The sequence below is a fragment of the Pseudophryne corroboree genome, chromosome 6 (assembly GCF_028390025.1).
Source record: "Pseudophryne corroboree isolate aPseCor3 chromosome 6, aPseCor3.hap2, whole genome shotgun sequence".
Classification (NCBI taxonomy): domain Eukaryota; kingdom Metazoa; phylum Chordata; class Amphibia; order Anura; family Myobatrachidae; genus Pseudophryne; species Pseudophryne corroboree.
The window spans coordinates 282,485,909-282,504,036 of NC_086449.1; the positions used below are offsets into that span (position 1 = coordinate 282,485,909).

The 18,128-nt window shown below is 49.1% G+C and overlaps 1 protein-coding gene across 1 annotated transcript in view; it reads right to left on the reverse strand.

Moving 5' to 3' along the window:
• Positions 1–18,128, reverse strand: part of LOC134932054 (tropomodulin-2-like) — a 169,967-nt gene that overhangs the window by 72,933 nt on the left and 78,906 nt on the right. The gene's annotated exons all lie outside the window — the stretch shown is intronic.

Below are 18,128 nucleotides of genomic sequence, written 5' to 3' on the forward strand. Positions count from 1 at the left end.
TTGCGTTTTGTGGGCATGTTCGAAAAAACGCAGGCGTGCCCAGGAGTTTTTAAGGAGGGTCTCTGACGTCCGTGATGACCACTTCCTGCCTCTTGCGTCGCCAGAATTGTGGACCACATTGCCTGGCGCAGATGGAAAAAAATCTTCAATGTTCTGGTAATTGCGCATTGTTTTGCGATCAGACTGCACATTGCGATGCATTCGCAATTTCTGCAATGGCCATTTTTTCTCTATTTCTGGGCAGCAACTTTTAGCAGAAACTGCAATCCTTGCTGAATGAGGTCTGAAATTAGGTGCATAAGCTGCACATGGAGATGCACACAGGCAAATATACATGTATTATTCGGTCACTCTTCTTCTGAGCAGGGCCGGTGCAAGATCTCTCTGCACCCCAAGTAAAGCTTTAACTTAGCGCCCCTTACCTGCAAACCCCCACCCCACCCACCTCCCAGAGAGGAGATGCAGGTGGACCTAGGGTGACTTGCATCATTATACATATACAGAGAAAGGGACTACACTCAGGGACTTTTAGTGATAAAGCATTTTGTAAACAAAGTCACAACATTTTGTGACTTTGCTCACAATAAACTTTCACTTTAAAAGTCATTGAGCGCCATCTATTCTTTATGTATAAACGCAAGCCAGCATGTTAGGATCAAATAGGACACTGAGGTCAATTTCTCTTTTTTATATACAGTACCAGTCAAAAGTTTGGACACACCTTCTCATTCAATGGTTTTTATTTCTTTTAATTATTTTCTACATTGCAGATTAATACTGAAGATATCAAAACTATGGGGGTCATTCTGACCTGATCGCACGCTGCCGTTCATCGCAGCGCAGTGATCAGGTCAGAAGTTTGCATGCGCCGGCACCGCAGTGCGCTGGCGCATGGCTGACAGCCAACGGCTGTTGTTGCCTAGCGATCGCCTCTGCGTGATTGACAGGCAGAGGCGGTCGCTGGGCGGGAGGGAGTGGTGTGGCGGTATCCACTGCGACCCGGGCAGCGACAAGTAGCTCCCGGCCAGCACGCAAAAGCTCATTAGAGTTACCAGCCTCAGAAACCGCTACTTAACAGCACCTCAGATTAGAGCCCACATAAATTCTTCACAGAGTTCAAGTAGTAGACAAATCTCAACATCAACTGTTCAGAGGAGACTGCGTGAATCAGGCCTTCATGGTCGAATTACTGCGAAGAAGCCACTACTGAGGATGAACAACAAGAAGAAGAGAATTGTTTAAGCCAAGAAACACAAGGAATTGACATTAGACCAGTGGAAATCTGTACTTTGGTCTGATGAGTCCAAATTTTAGATTTTTGTTTACAACCACCGTGTCTTTGTGAGACGCAGAGAAGGTGAGCGGATGGTTTCCGCATGTTTGGTTCCCACTGTGAAGCATGGAGGAGGAGGTGTGATGGTGTGGGGGCGCTTTTCTGGTGACAATGTTGGTGATTTATTCAAAATTCAAGGCACGCTTAACCAGCATGGCTACCACAGCATTCTGCAGCACCATGCCATCCCATCTGGTTTGCGCTTACTGGGACCATCGTTTGTTTTTCAACAAGAAATTACCCCAGACACACCTCCAGGCTATGTAAGGGCTACTTGACCAAGAAGGAAAGTGATGGAGTGCTGCGTTAGATGACCTGGCCTTCACAATCACCCGACCTAAACCCAATTGAGGTTTGGGATGAGATGGACCGCAGAGTGAAGGAAAAGCAGCCAACAAGTGCTCAGCTCCTCTGGGAACTCCTTCAAGACTGTTGCAAAACCATTCCATGAGACTACCTCATGAAGCTGATTTAGAGAATACCAAGAGTGTGCAAAGCTGTCATCAAAGCAAAAGGGGGCTACTTTGAGAAATCTAAAATATAAAACATATTTTGATTTTTTAACACTTTTTTGTTTACAACATAATTCCATATGTGTTCTTTCATAGTGTTGATGTCTTCAGTATTACTCTACATTGTAGAGAATAATTAAAATAAATAAAAACCATTTAATGAGAAGGTGTGTCCAAACTTTTGACTGGTACTATATACTGTTTATGTGGTCTGATGTGGATATTTAATTGGAGTTGGGTATGGGATGCTGGCAGCCAGAATACCAACAGAGGCATCCCGACCACCATAATCCTGACATTTTGAATGAAATTAATTAACCCTTCCCCTAACCATCCCTCCCCGCAGCCTAAGCCTAACCCTAACTCTCCCTGGCATACTAACATTCAGGATGCCGGCTGTTAGGATTCCGGCGTCGGTATTCTGACAGTTGTTGGGATTCCGGCGCTGGAATTCTTAACGCCAGCATCTCATCCACCGGGATGCCAACTATATACCTTTAATTGTATGTGTATATGAGGGGTGATTGATAAGTACCCGTGTTAGGCAACAAAAAAATTTTTTATTGGGAACATTTTGATTTCCTTTTCAACATAGTCCCCTTTTAGCGCGATACACTTGGCCCAACAATATTCCAACTTTTTCAAGCCCTCCAAAAAATAGGATTTGTCGAACTCTGCGAAATAGGCTTCAGTTTCAGCGATGACCTCCTCGTTCGATGCAAATCTCTTTCCGCCGCGCCCTTTTTTTCATGTTTGGAAACAGGAAGAAGTCGCAGGGGGCCATATCTGGAGAATACGGCGGATGCGGCAGCAATTCATAGCCCAATTCCACCAATTTCTCTGTGGCGATGTGGGACGAGTGTGCCGGCGCATTGTCGTGGTGGAACAGCACTTTTTTCTCCGCCAAGCGGGGCCGTTTTCTCTTCAATGCGTCATCAAATCTGCCCAATAATTGAGCATAATACTGCCCAGTGATCGTTCTTCCCTTTTCCAAATAGTCGATGAAGATTATGCCTTTCGAATTCCAGAAAATGGTGGCCATGACCTTTTCTGGCCGATGGAACCGTCTTTGCCTTCTTTGGTGCACATTCGCTCTGTGAAGTCCACTGTTTTGCCTGTTCCTTCATTTCTGGCGTGTAGTGATGGATCCATGTTTCATCAACAGTCATGAAACGGCTCAGAAACTCCTTCGGATTGCGCTTAAACAGGTTCAAACACTGCTTTTGAAGTGGTCATTAGATTTTGATTGTTGTCCACAGTGAGCAAACGTGGCACCCATCTTGCCGATAGCTTTGTCATGCCCAAATGTTCATGTAGGATATTCTGCACACGTTCAAATGAGATACCTACGATCTCAACCATCTCTCTGATCTTCACTCGCCGGTCTGCGAATACAATATCATGGATTTTGTTAATCATTTCTTCCGTAGTCATCTCAGTTGGGCGACACGGACGCTCTTCATTGAGGACGGATGTACGACCATGCTTAAATTCATTGAACCAATATCTGATGGTTGTCATCGAAGGTGAAAGGTCCCCATAAACGGCTTCCAACTCTTCTTTGATTTCCTCACACGTCTTCCCATAAAAAAACACAAATCTAATCATCGATCGGTACTGCACTTTCTCCATAGTTAGAAAAAGCTCAAACTTGCTCACTTCCAACAGCTACCAAAACAAAAATACACAATGAATTTATCTTAAATTCTGACAGTCGTTGTTTGACAGATGACAATAAACGATATCAAGTTTGACGTCAGTGGCGCCATCCGTCTTCAAACACGGGTACTTATCAATCACCCCTCAAATATACAGTATATATATATATATATATATATATATATATATATAGCGAGGTAGAAGAGTATGGCACTCAGAGGACTTCGTTTAAAGCAGCAAGCTGGTTTAAGTATAAAGCTGACAGCGCAGCATCAGTAGATCAACGTTTCATTTATTTACTAAATTTCGTCTTGTCCTGACGAAATTTAGTAAATAAATGAAACGTTGATCTAATGATGCTGCGCTGTCAGCTTTATACTTAAACCAGCTTGCTGCTTTAAACGAAGTCCTCTGAGTGCCGTACTCTTCTACCTCGCTATCAATTCCAATATCTGGCACCTGGGCATCATTACTGGTTTTTATTGGATCCTAAGGAGTGCCAGTCCTTGCATTGCTATATATATATATATATATATATATATATACACACACACACACAAATGTTGAGTATCCAATATCCAAATATTCCGAAATACGGAATATTCCGAAATATGGAATTTTTTGAGTGAGAGTGAGCTAGTGAAACCTTTGTTTCTGATGGCTCAATGTACACAAACTTTGTTTAATACACAAAGTCATTAAAAATATTGTATTAAATTACCTTCAGGCTGTGTGTATAAGGTGTATATGAAACATAAATGAATTGTGCGTATGTACACACTTTGTTTAATGCACAAAGTTATAAAAAATATTGACTCCAACTACCTTTAGGCTGTGTATATAAAGTGTATATGAAACATAAATGCATTCTGTGCTTAGACTTAGGTCCCATCGCCATGATATCTCATTATGGTATGCAATTATTCCAAAATACGGAAAAATCCGATATCCAAAATTCCTCTGGTCCCAAGCATTTTGGATAAGGGATACAAGTGCAAATCACCCATCTGGCTGTAAGATCTGCACTGTCTGTGGTGCCGCAGAAACCCCCATGGGTTACATACCTAAAAGTTGTTTCCTTGTTTTCCCTCGTAAGTGGCATGGGTCCTCAGCAGGCGGTAGCAGCATTACAGCGACGCTGCGGGGGCAGATATGTAATCAGGTGCTGCTTGCTGCTGGAAAGCTGGGATCCAGGGGCCTCTAGACGGTGCATCGGGGCTATGAGGAGAGGCCGTGGGGGCGCCCCTCGGGAGTCATAATTACATCCACCTCCTATTTGCCTTAACATGACTTGATGTCCCATATGTCGGAACGGAGGAGGCGCCGAGACACTATGTGGTCCAGCCTGATACAGGTGGCTGCACCTTATTAGACCCACAGCAGCAGTCAGCGCAATGTAAAAGGAGGAGGTCGCATACAGAGACATCCTTCAGGTTTTTGCCAGATTAATTCAGTGGTGTCCTCCATGGACAGGTGCCTCTAGGCAGCTGCCTAAAGCTGCCTAATGGTAGAGCCAGCCTTGCTTCTGAGTGTGCCTCCTTTACTACACATCAGGCTCAAGGTGGTTAAAAGGGTTCCGGTATGAATGGTCGACAATGTTAAGGTCGACACTCATTAGGTCGACCACTATTGGTCGACATTAACATGGTCGACATTGACTAATGGTTGACACATGAAAATAGTTGACACATGAAAAGGTCGACACATGAAAAGGTCGACATGAGTTTTTTACTTTTTGGGTCTCGTTTTCTGCGTAAAGTGATCGGGAACCCCAATTAGTGCACCGCGTCCGCTCGCATGGCTCGCCATGCTTCGGGCAAGGTGCCTCGCTCCACTACCGCTGCGCTCGGCACAGGTTACCGTTCCCAATCATAGTCTGCGTGGATCATAAAGTATGAAAAAGTTCCCCAAAAGAAAAAAATTTGAAAAACTCATGTCGACATTTTCATGTGTCGACCTTTCATGTGTCGACCATTTGTCCATGTTGACCAATAGTGGTCGATCTAATGAGTGTTGACCTTAACATTGTTGACCATCTGAACGGATACCGGTTAAAAGCAGCTGATGGCAGTGTCCTTCAATAGGATTACTGAAAGTCTGCTAATATAGGATAATATCTCATGGCTTCAACATTGTCTATAATATTTCTATTCTGATAAGTTTTTTACACTACATAGACAAAGGGAAAGCATTTTATTCTTCTTGTAATCTCTTTATATACTGTATTAGGTTTAGAGGTCCTTTAGCCACAGTGTACTTTGAAGTCAAAAGAGTTAAGAAGAAACCTCTGCTCATTAAAGGGTTACACTTATAAAAGGTGAATTTTATTGGGAGCAGCAACACCAGAAATCTGCAAATATTAATCCCGAAGCACGCCCAATAACACAATGTCACTCTCTTATGTGTGGTTCAACTACATTATGGCAAAAGCAAAGCTGCTCATTTACTTTACGGAATGGAAATTTCTGCAAGTTTCCTATCCCTAAACCCGACTCATATGGTTCATTTCAAGGAGAGTCATATGTTCCAAGAGCTAAGGTGACTTTGCAGTCAATAAAGAGTTTTCTCAGTGTTGTTATTGGCTTCTGTGGGAGGAATAGCTGCCAGCATGCAGGAAAGGAGAATACAGCCAAGAGAATGTAAAATGAAAGCCATACAATTAAGTAACGTGACTGGTATTAACTAGTTTAAAGCAGCTCTGTGTCACTGACAATATAGTGTTTGGCCAATGTTTCTATATACATAGCTATAACATAGTAATATGGATACAAAAATCAGAAAGAAATCCCCATTCTTTACTGTATAATATGGTCTACCCATGCCAACAGCTTCTCCGTCTGAGTATGGCGTCCCGTGTGAGTAGCTGTGCGCTCTCAGTGAGGGGTTCCCTGTTTAGTGGGTAAGATACTATTTTACATGACCTCAGAGGATGAGGAGAATGAGGGTACGCCTATAATAAGATGGATAGCACATTTTTGGTTCATCACTACTAATGTAATCAGCACATTCAAATGAACACACAACAGATGTAATAGCCAGTACCAGTATGGACACTCTCCGCAGCATAAGAGCATAAGAGATGAATGTGGGTGCTGAGGTCCTCAATAAACATTTTAGAGAAATAAACAATTATAATGCCTAGTAGTGTTTATTTAGTTACAAGAAGTCTCCATAAAAGAAAATAGTCAGATTTTGGATAAGGGAGACTTAAGCTGGCCATACACCTAAAGATTTATTGTCCGATCTGGCTGGTTGGAACGAAAATCTGGTAATGGATGGGAGCAAATGACAATTGACCCTTTGCTCCCAAACACTGAAAAACAAACAAAAATGGTCAGACAAATTGATTAAATCCATTTGATCTAACTAATTTGTCTGAACAACCATTTTTGTCAGTTTTCCGGCCTTTCGGAGCAAATCGTCAATTGTCATTTGCTCCCATCCATTACCAGATTTTCGTTCCAATCAGCCAGATTGGACAATAAATCTTTAGGTGTATGGCCAACTTTAATCTGTATTTATAATCAAAAATATATACCTGAGACCAGGGTCTTCTCCCTGTGGGGTAAATTTACTAAAGCTTCTAAAAGTTAAAAGAGGTGATGTTGCCCAAAGCAAACAGTGAATGCTATGGTTGGGCTTAAGGAGTGTGGCCAGCCAGCCCAGAGGGAATTGGAAAAAGAACAAGACCCCTTTATAAAGGAGGGGATAAGGTGTGTCAGGACCTCCTACTTTGATTGGCCATAGAAACAAACAAAAGATGATGTTGCTCCAACAGGTTAATGACCCCTATAGGAGGAAGAGGGTCCCTCAGGCAGTGGGTACTACCAGGGATTTCCCCTGTACACTCCAATATGTACATCTGTCCCCCATGTACAATATGTACGCATCTTTGGCTCCTCAATAAGCATATCTCCCAGTAGCAGCTTACATCACACTGACCATACAGATGACAATAAAATACACATTTTAATGCCAAGAGAATTATAATAAAAATTAGGCAAATAATAAAGGTTATATTTTCCGACCCAACAAGCCAGCATTTGCCTTTAACAGACTTGTGCTTTAAAAACCTGCTGAGAAAAAACAAAGACTTCCCATGTAAATAAAATAGGAATTAATGGGTATTAAAGCTGTACCTCTACTTCTGGAATAGCTGTTCTGTTATCACTACTCAGGACTAAGGGTCAGTGCTATGTGCTCACTCAGACTAAAATGTGACAGTCAGTCCTTAACCTGTGATCAAACTCAAGTAGTTATAGACTTTTACTTACACTACTCAGTACAATTGATATATACTGTGCAGGGACACTGACAGCCATGCCGAGCCCAGGAAAGGGGGGCGTGGCCAATACAGGCGTGTGTGACCAGCCCCCTCCCTAGGAAATATTAAAATAGTGGTGCCGGTTGGGTACTAATGGGCGGCGGTCACCGCTAAGTGGGTGCGATCGCGAACACTCTCCCCCGCACATCACGCAGGGAGAGGACACGTCAGTCCTTTCTTCCTGCACCCAAGTGGCCGCGTGCTGTCTACAACGAGGAAGTGGGGGCAGCGGGATCCATGTATGCCCCCCCTTTTCAACAGGTAAGGCAAACGCAGATATGTTGCGACCATTTAGGGGGCCTGCCTCAGCCTCCATACGCAGCTGTAAAGGCACCGGCCTTTTAAGGGGGATACTCACGAAGCGATAATCTAAGCAATCTGACTAGATTGCTTAGATTTTAAGGATGATTGGTCCGTGTGTACTCCCCACAGCGATAGCGATGCACAGCCCAGCGCATCGCTATCGCCGGTCCTAGATTGGCCTGCATGCAGGCTCAATCTAGCAGGTCACCTAGCGGGTGAAATGAGCGCCCCACCCGCACACTCAGCACTCATCAGAGATGTTTGCGGTTCGCTCAGCATGCATCTCTCCCACATCTGTCCGTGAATACGGGCCTTTAGTTCCGATGGACAATCTGAGCAGGCCTCTGAATCAGGCCTCAAGTAACTGTTTTCACTAACATAACAAATGATAAAGGAACAATATGAATACAACAACCTTAAAGTGCTCAAAGTACATCTTTGTAGGTTATTCCTACCCATACATGAGAACCCTTTGTCTGGTGTAACAAAGCTCAATAAAAATAAAAAGATAAGAGCCCTAAGGACAGTATCAATAGAAAGTGCTGCTATTCACAGTACATAAAAGACTTGAGGTGTATTCACGTACTGTAATACAGATGTGTCGTCATACACCTCAGCTCTAGCTGGGCTATTTGCTGCACCATAGTCCTTGCAACTTAACCACGTCATATGGCTTTCTTTCTCTAAACATATGCGTCTTACACCGCTAAAAAGTCAAGAACCAAAAATACTACACGCCTAGCATAAACGACCACTGGGGCTTTTAATACTTGTACATGTGTGTGTGACTAACTGCTAATCTGTGTAAAAAAGGTTATAATACAAGCGGCCACAGCTATTTCTCCCATCACATTCTGCTGTGCATAAATCTTAACACTAAATCCTTTGAGACAAAAGTCGCAACCTAACATCCTTGGTATAAGCGACTTAAAAGACAATATTTAGAAAAAAGTATGCTGTGCTACCCATAGTGGAGCGTCTACTTTACGTCAAGCATCTTGCGCCATATAGCGAAAAGATAGTAGGTGCATGTATGTAGCTTGCTTAACTACTTAGGTGTCTTCCAAAGTATTTCCTCTCACACTTGTCTCAAGTCACCTTGGAACACTGTGATAAAAAAAGGGACATCCATGCCAATATGGATTTCACAAACTATGGGAATATATAATATATTCTTAGTATTTTTCATATTATAAGGGCACGGTCGTGCCCTTATATTAAGGCTGAATCGAACAAACGGAATTCTCCCATAGGGAACTTCTGAGATGGGGGCATGGTGTTTGAGGGGCTACACCTCAAAACTGATTGGACGTACTGAGCTGAAATTTGGCATGGGAGCGTAGAATCGTCACCGGGTGCTGCATGCCAAATTTCAGGGCAAAATAATAAAAAATGAGGAATTGGGAGTAACCTAAAGTTCCAACTGTCAGTTTTTTTCTGCCACTCCCTCTGTGGCTTTTTGACACCGTATTCCCATAGAGTGAATGAGGATTTTTTTGGGAAGGCATAACTCAGGATAGAGGACGAATTAAGACTTGGGGTTTGTTTTACTAGATAGAGTATGTCCCAGTGTAGTGCCTTTTGGGGTTAAGGTTTTTCAGGAAGTTACAGTTTTTTTTAAATTAAGTAAAATATGCCCCATTATAAAGATAGGGCTTTTCAATTTGTTGCGGCTGCGCAGTGGCCGCCAGCAGGGGGTGTACAGAGAGTAGCTCTGGCAGTTGGGCACGAGGAGACAGAGTGGGAAGGAGTCACGTGGAGCTGCAGGAGGACAGCCAGCGGTTCCCTGCGCGTAAGTTCACTGAGGTCCATGAAGCGGGAGGAGATCGCCGGAGCTGCGTAGCACTGGGTGAGTTCTGTCAGGCAGCCCACCGCTGTGTACCCAGCTTCCACTTCTCCCCCGCTTGTCCGGCCACCCTCCCCTCCCGGCCGCGCCCTCCCTCCCTCCCGGCCGCGCCCTCCCTCCCTCCCTCCCGCGCCCTCCCTCCCTCCCGCTGTGTGCCCGGCCGCCCGCCGGACCTTCCCTGGTTGCTGCCTGCGTCTCCTCCCCGCGTCTGTGGTGCGGCTGGCAGTAGGAGGCGTCTCGGGCAGCTGTGTCCGGCCACTCCTCCCTCCTTCTCCCCCTGCTGTGTCCGGCCCTCCCTCCCTGCAGTATGCGATATTTATCAAGGTCTCTATGGTCACCAGTCCTCCACCCCCCCCGCCCTCCCTCCCTGCTGTGTGTCCGTCGCCCCCCCCCCTCGCCCTCCTTGCTGTGTGTCCGTCTCCCCCCCTCCCTGCTGTGTGTCCGTCCCCCCCTCCCTCGCCCTCCCTGCTGTGTGTGTGTCCCCCCCGCCCTCCCTGCAGTGTGTCCGTCCCCCCCCCGCCCTCCCTGCAGTGTGTCCATCCCCCCGCCCTCCCTGCTGTGTGTCCAGCCACCCTCCCCTCCCGTGCTGTGTGTTCGGCCCAACCCCCCTCCTCCCGCTGTGTCCGGCCACCCCCTCCCCTCCCTGCTGTGTGTACGGTCACCCCCCATCCCTGTTGTGTGTCGGGCCACCTGCCCTCCCCTACTGTGTGTCCGGCCACCCAGCCCTACCTGCTTTGTGTCCGCCCCCCCCCCCCTGCTGTGTGTCCGGCCACACCTCCTCCTCCTTTCCGTGTGTCCGGTCACCCTCCCCTCCCTGCTGTGTGTCCAGCCACCCCCCCCGCCGTGTGTCCAGCCACCCTCCCCTCCCCTGCTGTGTGTCCGGCCACCCCCCCCCTCCTCCCTGCTGTGTCCGGCCACCCCCTACCCCCTCCCCTCCCTGCCGTGTGTCCCGTCACCCTCCCCTCCCTGCTGTGTGTCCAGCCACCACCCCTCCCCTGCTGTGTGTCCGGCCACCCCCCCTCCTCTTGCTGTGTCCGGCCACCCCCTTCCCTCCCTGCCGTGTGTCCGGTCACCCTCCCCTCCCTGCTGTGTGTCCAGCCACCCCCCCCCCCCTCCTGTGTGACCGGCCACCCCCCCTCCTCCCGCTGTGTCCGGCCACCCCCTACCCCCTTCCCTCCCTGCCGTGTGTCCGGTCACCCTCCCCTCCCTGCTGTGTGTCCAGCCACCCCCCCCATCCTCCTCCTCCCTGCTGTGTGTCCGGCTGCCCCCCCCCCCTGCTGTGTGTCCGGCCACTCCCCCTCCCTGCTGTGTGTCCGGCCACCCCCCTCCCTGCTGTGTGTCCGGCCACCTTCCCCAGACACGCAGCGCCTGACACACACAGACATGCAGCGCCTGACACACGCACATGCAGCGCCTGACACACGCACACGCATATGCAGCGCCTGACACACACGCACACACGCAGCACCTGACACACACGCACACACGCAGCACCTGACACACACACACACACACAGACGCAGCACCTGACACTCACACGGACCTGACACACACGCACACACTCACACGCAGCACCTGACACACACACAGACACACAGCGCCTGACACACACAGACACGCAGCGCCTGACACACACAGACACGCAGCGCCTGACACACACAGACACGCAGCGCCTGACACACACAGACACGCAGCGCCTGACACACACAAACACGCAGCGCCTGACACACACACACTCACGCACCTGACACACACACACTCACGCACCTGACACACACACACTCACGCACCTGACACACACACACACTCACGCACCTGACACACACGCACACGCAGCACCTGACACACACGCACACGCAGCACCTGACACACACGCACACGCAGCACCTGACACACACGCACACGCAGCACCTGACACACACGCACACGCAGCACCAGACACACACACTCACACGCACCTGACACTCACACTCATGCACCTGACACACGCACTCACACGCAGCATCTGACACACACGCAGACACGCAGCACCTGACACACACACACGCAGCACCTGACACACAAACACGCAGACATGCAGCACCTGACACACACACGAAGACACGCAGCACCTGACACACACACACACACACGCAGCACCTGACACACACACACACGCAGACACGCAGCACCTGACACACACGCAGCACCTGACACACACACACACACGCAGCACCTGACACACACACACACACACGCAGCACCTGACACACAGACATGCAGTACCTGACACACACACACACACACACACACACACACACGCAGCACCTGACACACACGCAGACAGGCAGCACCTGACACACACACACACACACACGCAGCTCCTGACACACACACGCAGCACCTGACACAGACACGCAGCACCTGACACACACACACACACACACACACACAGCACCTGACACACACACACACACACACGCAGCACCTGACACAGACATGCAGTGCCTGACACACACACACACACACACACGCAGCACCTGACACAGACACGCAGCACCTGACACACACGCAGCACCTGACACACACACGCAGACACGCAGCACCTGACACACACACGCAGACACGCAGCACCTAACACAGACACGCAGCACCTGACACACACACACATACGCAGCACCTGACACACACACACACACACACACACACACACACAGCACCTGACACACACACACACATACGCAGCACCTGACACACAGACATGCAGCGCCTGACACACACGCAGACATGCAGCACCTGACACACACATGCAGCACCTGACAGACACACACACACACACACACACATGCAGCACCTGAGACACCCACACACACAGACATGCAGCACCTGACACACCCACACACACACACACACACACACACACACACAGCACCTGACACACATACATACATGTGGCATTTAACGCACACACGCACAGCACCTGACACACAATCATATTCACTCAGAGCACCTAACACACACATACACTCGCAGCACATCACACACACTCGTATACATACGCAGCACCTGCCACTCACACATATATACACATGCAGCACCTGCCACTCCCACATACATGAACAGCACCTAACACACACATATATACATGCAGCACCTGACACACACACACACACTCGCAGCACCTGACAGTCACACACATACAGATGCGACACAAACACATACACGCTCAACACCTGACACCCACGTGGCAGCTGACGCATACAAATGCAGCACCTGAGATACACACATATACACGTGCAGCACCTGAGACACACACATACACGTACAGCACCTGACACACACACACACACATGTATGTACACGCGCGGCTCCAGGCACACACATACGTACGTACACACGCGGCATTTAACACACACACACATACACGTGCGGCACCTGACACACACGTACGTACGTACACGTGTGGCACCTGACACACACACACACACACACGTATGCACACGCATGGCTCCTGACACACACACACACGCGCGTGGCTCCTGACACACACACATGTACGAACACGCGCGGCTCCTGACACACACACGTATGTACGTATACGCACGGCACCTGACACCTACACGTATGTACGTATACGCACGGCTCCTGACACCCACACGCATGTACACGCGCGGCTCCTGGCACACACACACACACACACACGTACGTACACGCGCGGCACCTGACACACGCCTGTACGTACACACATGCACAGCACCTGACATACACACATGTAGGTACGTGCCACCTGACACACACACACGTACACGCACGACACCTGACACACACGTACGTACACGCACGGCACTGACACATATGTACGCGCACGGCACCTGACACTCACGTACATACTAGTGATGAGTGGGTTCGGTTCGTCGGAATCCGAACTCCCCGAACTTCAACCATTTTACACGGGTCCGAGGCAGGTTCGAACCTTCCCGCCTTGCTCGGCTAGCCCGAGCGCGCACGAACATCCTCATCCCGCTGTCGGATTCTCGCGAGATTCGGATGTCTGCATTCGTGGAAAGGGGTCCCATGTGTAAACATGGGACCCCTTTCAGTCCGTCTGGTCCGGGTGTTCGGTTTGTTGTTTTGCCAAGTACGTGGATTTAATCTGGAACCTGGATCAGGTGAGTATAATTATCTTTTATTTTCAGGTACCCGTGGATTCTACTTGGAGAAGAGGACCGACTGCTTCATGTCAACATAGGTAAGTATGTGTGTGTCGGCAGGTGTGAAATAAAGTTATACTTTCACGGTGTCTGTGTCCTGTTTTTATTTGGGTATTTTTTCCCCAGTAGAACTACAGATACCAGCGGGCCCGTTTTTCTCCTGCATGCTGGTACTTGTGGTTCTCCAAGTACCAGCTTGCGGGGGAGGCTTGCTGGGACTTGTAGTACTACTAGAAAAAACAATATTCTTTAAATTTTCTCAAGGCTATCAGCCTCCCATCCACAGCCCTTGGATGGGGGGGACAGCCTCGGGCTTCACCCAAGGCCCTTGGGTGGCTGGGGGGGGGGACCCCTTGATTGAAGGGGTCCCCACTCCCCCAGGGTACCCCGGCCAGCGGTGACTAGTTGGATATTTAATGCCACGGCCGCAGGGCACTGTATAAAAGTGACCCCCAGCTGTGGCATTATCTGTCCAGCTAGTGGAGCCCGATGCTGGTGTAAAAAATACGGGGGACCCCTACTCTTTTTGTCCCCCGTATTTTTTGCACCAGCACCAGGCGCAGAGCCCGGTGCTGGTTTTAAAAATACGGGGGATCCCCTGTCCGTTTTCCCCCCAGATTTTTAGAACCAGGACCGGCTCGAAGAGCCCGAGGCTGGTTATGCTTTGGAGGGGGGACCCACGCAATTTTTTTTTTCGGGTTTTTCACATTCCATTTAAAAAATAAATAATATTTTAAAAAATATATAAATAATACTTGTGCCTCCAAAAAAGGCAAACCAAGTACCTAATCCCTTCTAATATAAATAGATATGCTATTGTTAGGCGCCGGGGTCCGCTCGTCGGTGCGGCCCGGCGCCTAGCAACCAGGGACGCCGTGCGCGTACAGTCGCCGGCTCCCTGGCAACGCTAGACGCCGGGCGCACGGAGCCGCTCTGACCTTAGCAACGGGGACGCCACGTTCGGCCGCGTTCCCCGTTGCTGGGTCTGTTCTAATTACATTGTGGTGTGCTGGCCGTGCAGCATGCAAGCTGCACGGCATTACCTGAGATTACCTTGTCTGGGTCCTGATTGGAGGGTTCCTGAATAAAGGCACTCTCAGGACTTCTTACAGACGCCGGTGATAGCTTCCTGTTTGCCTGTGTCAGCTACAGAGAGTTTCCAGTCCTGCTCAATCCGGTTGTTCCTGTCCTCAGTGATCCTGTACTCGGAAGTTTGTCATCTTTTCCTGGAGTCTGACCGAGCACCTTTAACATCCTGTGGTGTTCGTGAGTCGCGGCGCAGCCGTGTGTTGCGGCTTGTCCGCTTACTGTTTATTATTTAGTTTATTGGTGTTCTGGAGCTTTTGCGGAGGATTCCGCTCCCACAGATCCACTCTGGTATCCAGCGGTGCTGGATAGGAGTAACGGATCAGTGGATCCTTGGTTGTCCTTTTCCCTGGCGGCTAGTCCGCACATACCTTTGGTTTAAGTTAGTTAGCTTGTAACCCCTGGCCTGGTTGCTTAGTCAGAGGGCCCCTTGTTATCACCCTGTCTCGGATTTCCCTTTGTCTCCCATTAAGACCTGCGGGGGCATCGGGGTTGGGCAGACATAATCCGCCCTTCGAACGCGGCTGCCATGGGCTCAAGCAACCATAGTCTCGCAGGGGATTTCTGATAACACGGGCGAGACAACGGAGTTAGGGCGCCAGGGGTTACTAGGCTCTCCTGCTCCCACAACCAGCATATCTTCCCAGTACTCAGACCTCTGCCATAAGATCTCCTCTGGTCTGGAGTACGGGAATCATAACAGCTATTACCAAAAAAAAAATAAGAATTTACTTACCGATAATTCTATTTCTCGTAGTCCGTAGTGGATGCTGGGGACTCCGTCAGGACCATGGGGAATAGCGGCTCCGCAGGAGACAGGGCACAAAAGTAAAAGCTTTAGGATCAGGTGGTGTGCACTGGCTCCTCCCCCTATGACCCTCCTCCAAGCCTCAGTTAGGATACTGTGCCCGGACGAGCGTACACAATAAGGAAGGATTTTGAATCCCGGGTAAGACTCATACCAGCCACACCAATCACACTGTACAACCTGTGATCTGAACCCAGTTAACAGCATGATAACAGCGGAGCCTCTGAAAAGATGGCTCACAACAATAATAACCCGATTTTTGTAACAATAACTATGTACAAGTATTGCAGACAATCCGCACTTGGGATGGGCGCCCAGCATCCACTACGGACTACGAGAAATAGAATTATCGGTAAGTAAATTCTTATTTTCTCTGACGTCCTAAGTGGATGCTGGGGACTCCGTCAGGACCATGGGGATTATACCAAAGCTCCCAAACGGGCGGGAGAGTGCGGATGACTCTGCAGCACCGAATGAGAGAACTCCAGGTCCTCCTCAGCCAGGGTGTGCCCCTGACCAAGTAGCAGCTCGGCAAAGTTGTAAAGCCGAGACCCCTCGGGCAGCCGCCCAAGATGAGCCCACCTTCCTTGTGGAATGGGCATTTACATATTTTGGCTGTGGCAGGCCTGCCACAGAATGTGCAAGCTGAATTGTACTACACATCCAACTAGCAATCGTCTGCTTAGAAGCAAGAGCACCCAGTTTTTTGGGTGCCTACAAGATAACAGCAAGTCAGTTTTCCTGACTCCAGCCGTCCTGGAACCTATATATTCAGGGCCCTGACAACATCCAGCAACTTGGAGTCCTCCAAGTCCCTAGTAGCCGCAGGTACCACAATAAGCTGGTGCAGGTGAAACGCTGACACCACCTTAGGGAGAAACTGGGGACGAGTCCGCAGCTCTGCCCTGTCCGAATGGACAATCAGATATGGGCTTTGTGAGACAAAGCCGCCAATTCTGACACTCGCCTGGCCGAGGCCAGGGCCAACAGCATGGTCACTTTCCATGTGAGATATTTCAAATCCACAGATTTGAGCGGTTTAAACCAATGTGATTTGAGGAATCCCAGAACTACGTTGAGATCCCACAGTGCCACTGGAGGCACAAAGGGGGTTGTATATGCAGTACTCCCTTGACAAACTTCTGGACTTCAGGAACTGAAGCCAATCTTTTCTGGAAGAAAATTGACAGGGCCGAAATTTGAACCCTAATGGACCCCAATTTGTGGCCCATAGACACTCCTGTTTGCAGGAAATGCAGGAATCGACCGAGTTGAAATTTCTTCGTGGGGCCTTCCTGGCCTCACACCACGCAACATATTTTCGCCACATGTGGTGATAATGTTGTGCGGTCACCTCCTTCCTGGCTTTGACCATGGTAGGAATGACCTCTTCCGGAATGCCTTTTTACCTTAGGATCCGGCGTTCCACCGCCATGCCGTCAAACGCAGCCGCGGTAAGTCTTGGAACAGACATGGTACTTGCTGAAGCAAGTCCCTTCTTAGCGGCAGAGGCCATGAGTCCTCTGTGAGCATTTCTTGAAGTTCCGGGTACCAAGTCCTTCTTGGCCAATCCGGAGCCACGAGTATAGTTCTTACTCCTCTACGTCTTATAATTCTCAGTACCTTGGGTATGAGAAGCAGAGGAGGGAACACATACACCGACTGGTACACCCACGGTGTTACCAGAACGTCCACAGCTATTGCCTGAGGGTCTCTTGACCTGGCGCAATACCTGTCCAGTTTTTTTGTTCAGGCGGGACGCCATCATTTCCACCTTTGGTCTTTCCCAACGGTTCACAATCATGTGGAAGACTTCCCGATGAAGTCCCCACTCTCCCGGGTGGAGGTCGTGCCTGCTGAGGAAGTCTGCTTCCCAGTTGTCCACTCCCGGAATGAACACTGCTGACAGTGTTATCACATGATTTTCCGCCCAGCGAAGAATCCTTGCAGTTTCTGCCATTGCCCTCCTGCTTCTTGTGCCGCCCTGTCTGTTTACGTGGGCGACTGCCGTGATGTTGTCCCACTGGATCAATACCGGCTGACCTTGAAGCAGAGGTCTTGCTAAGC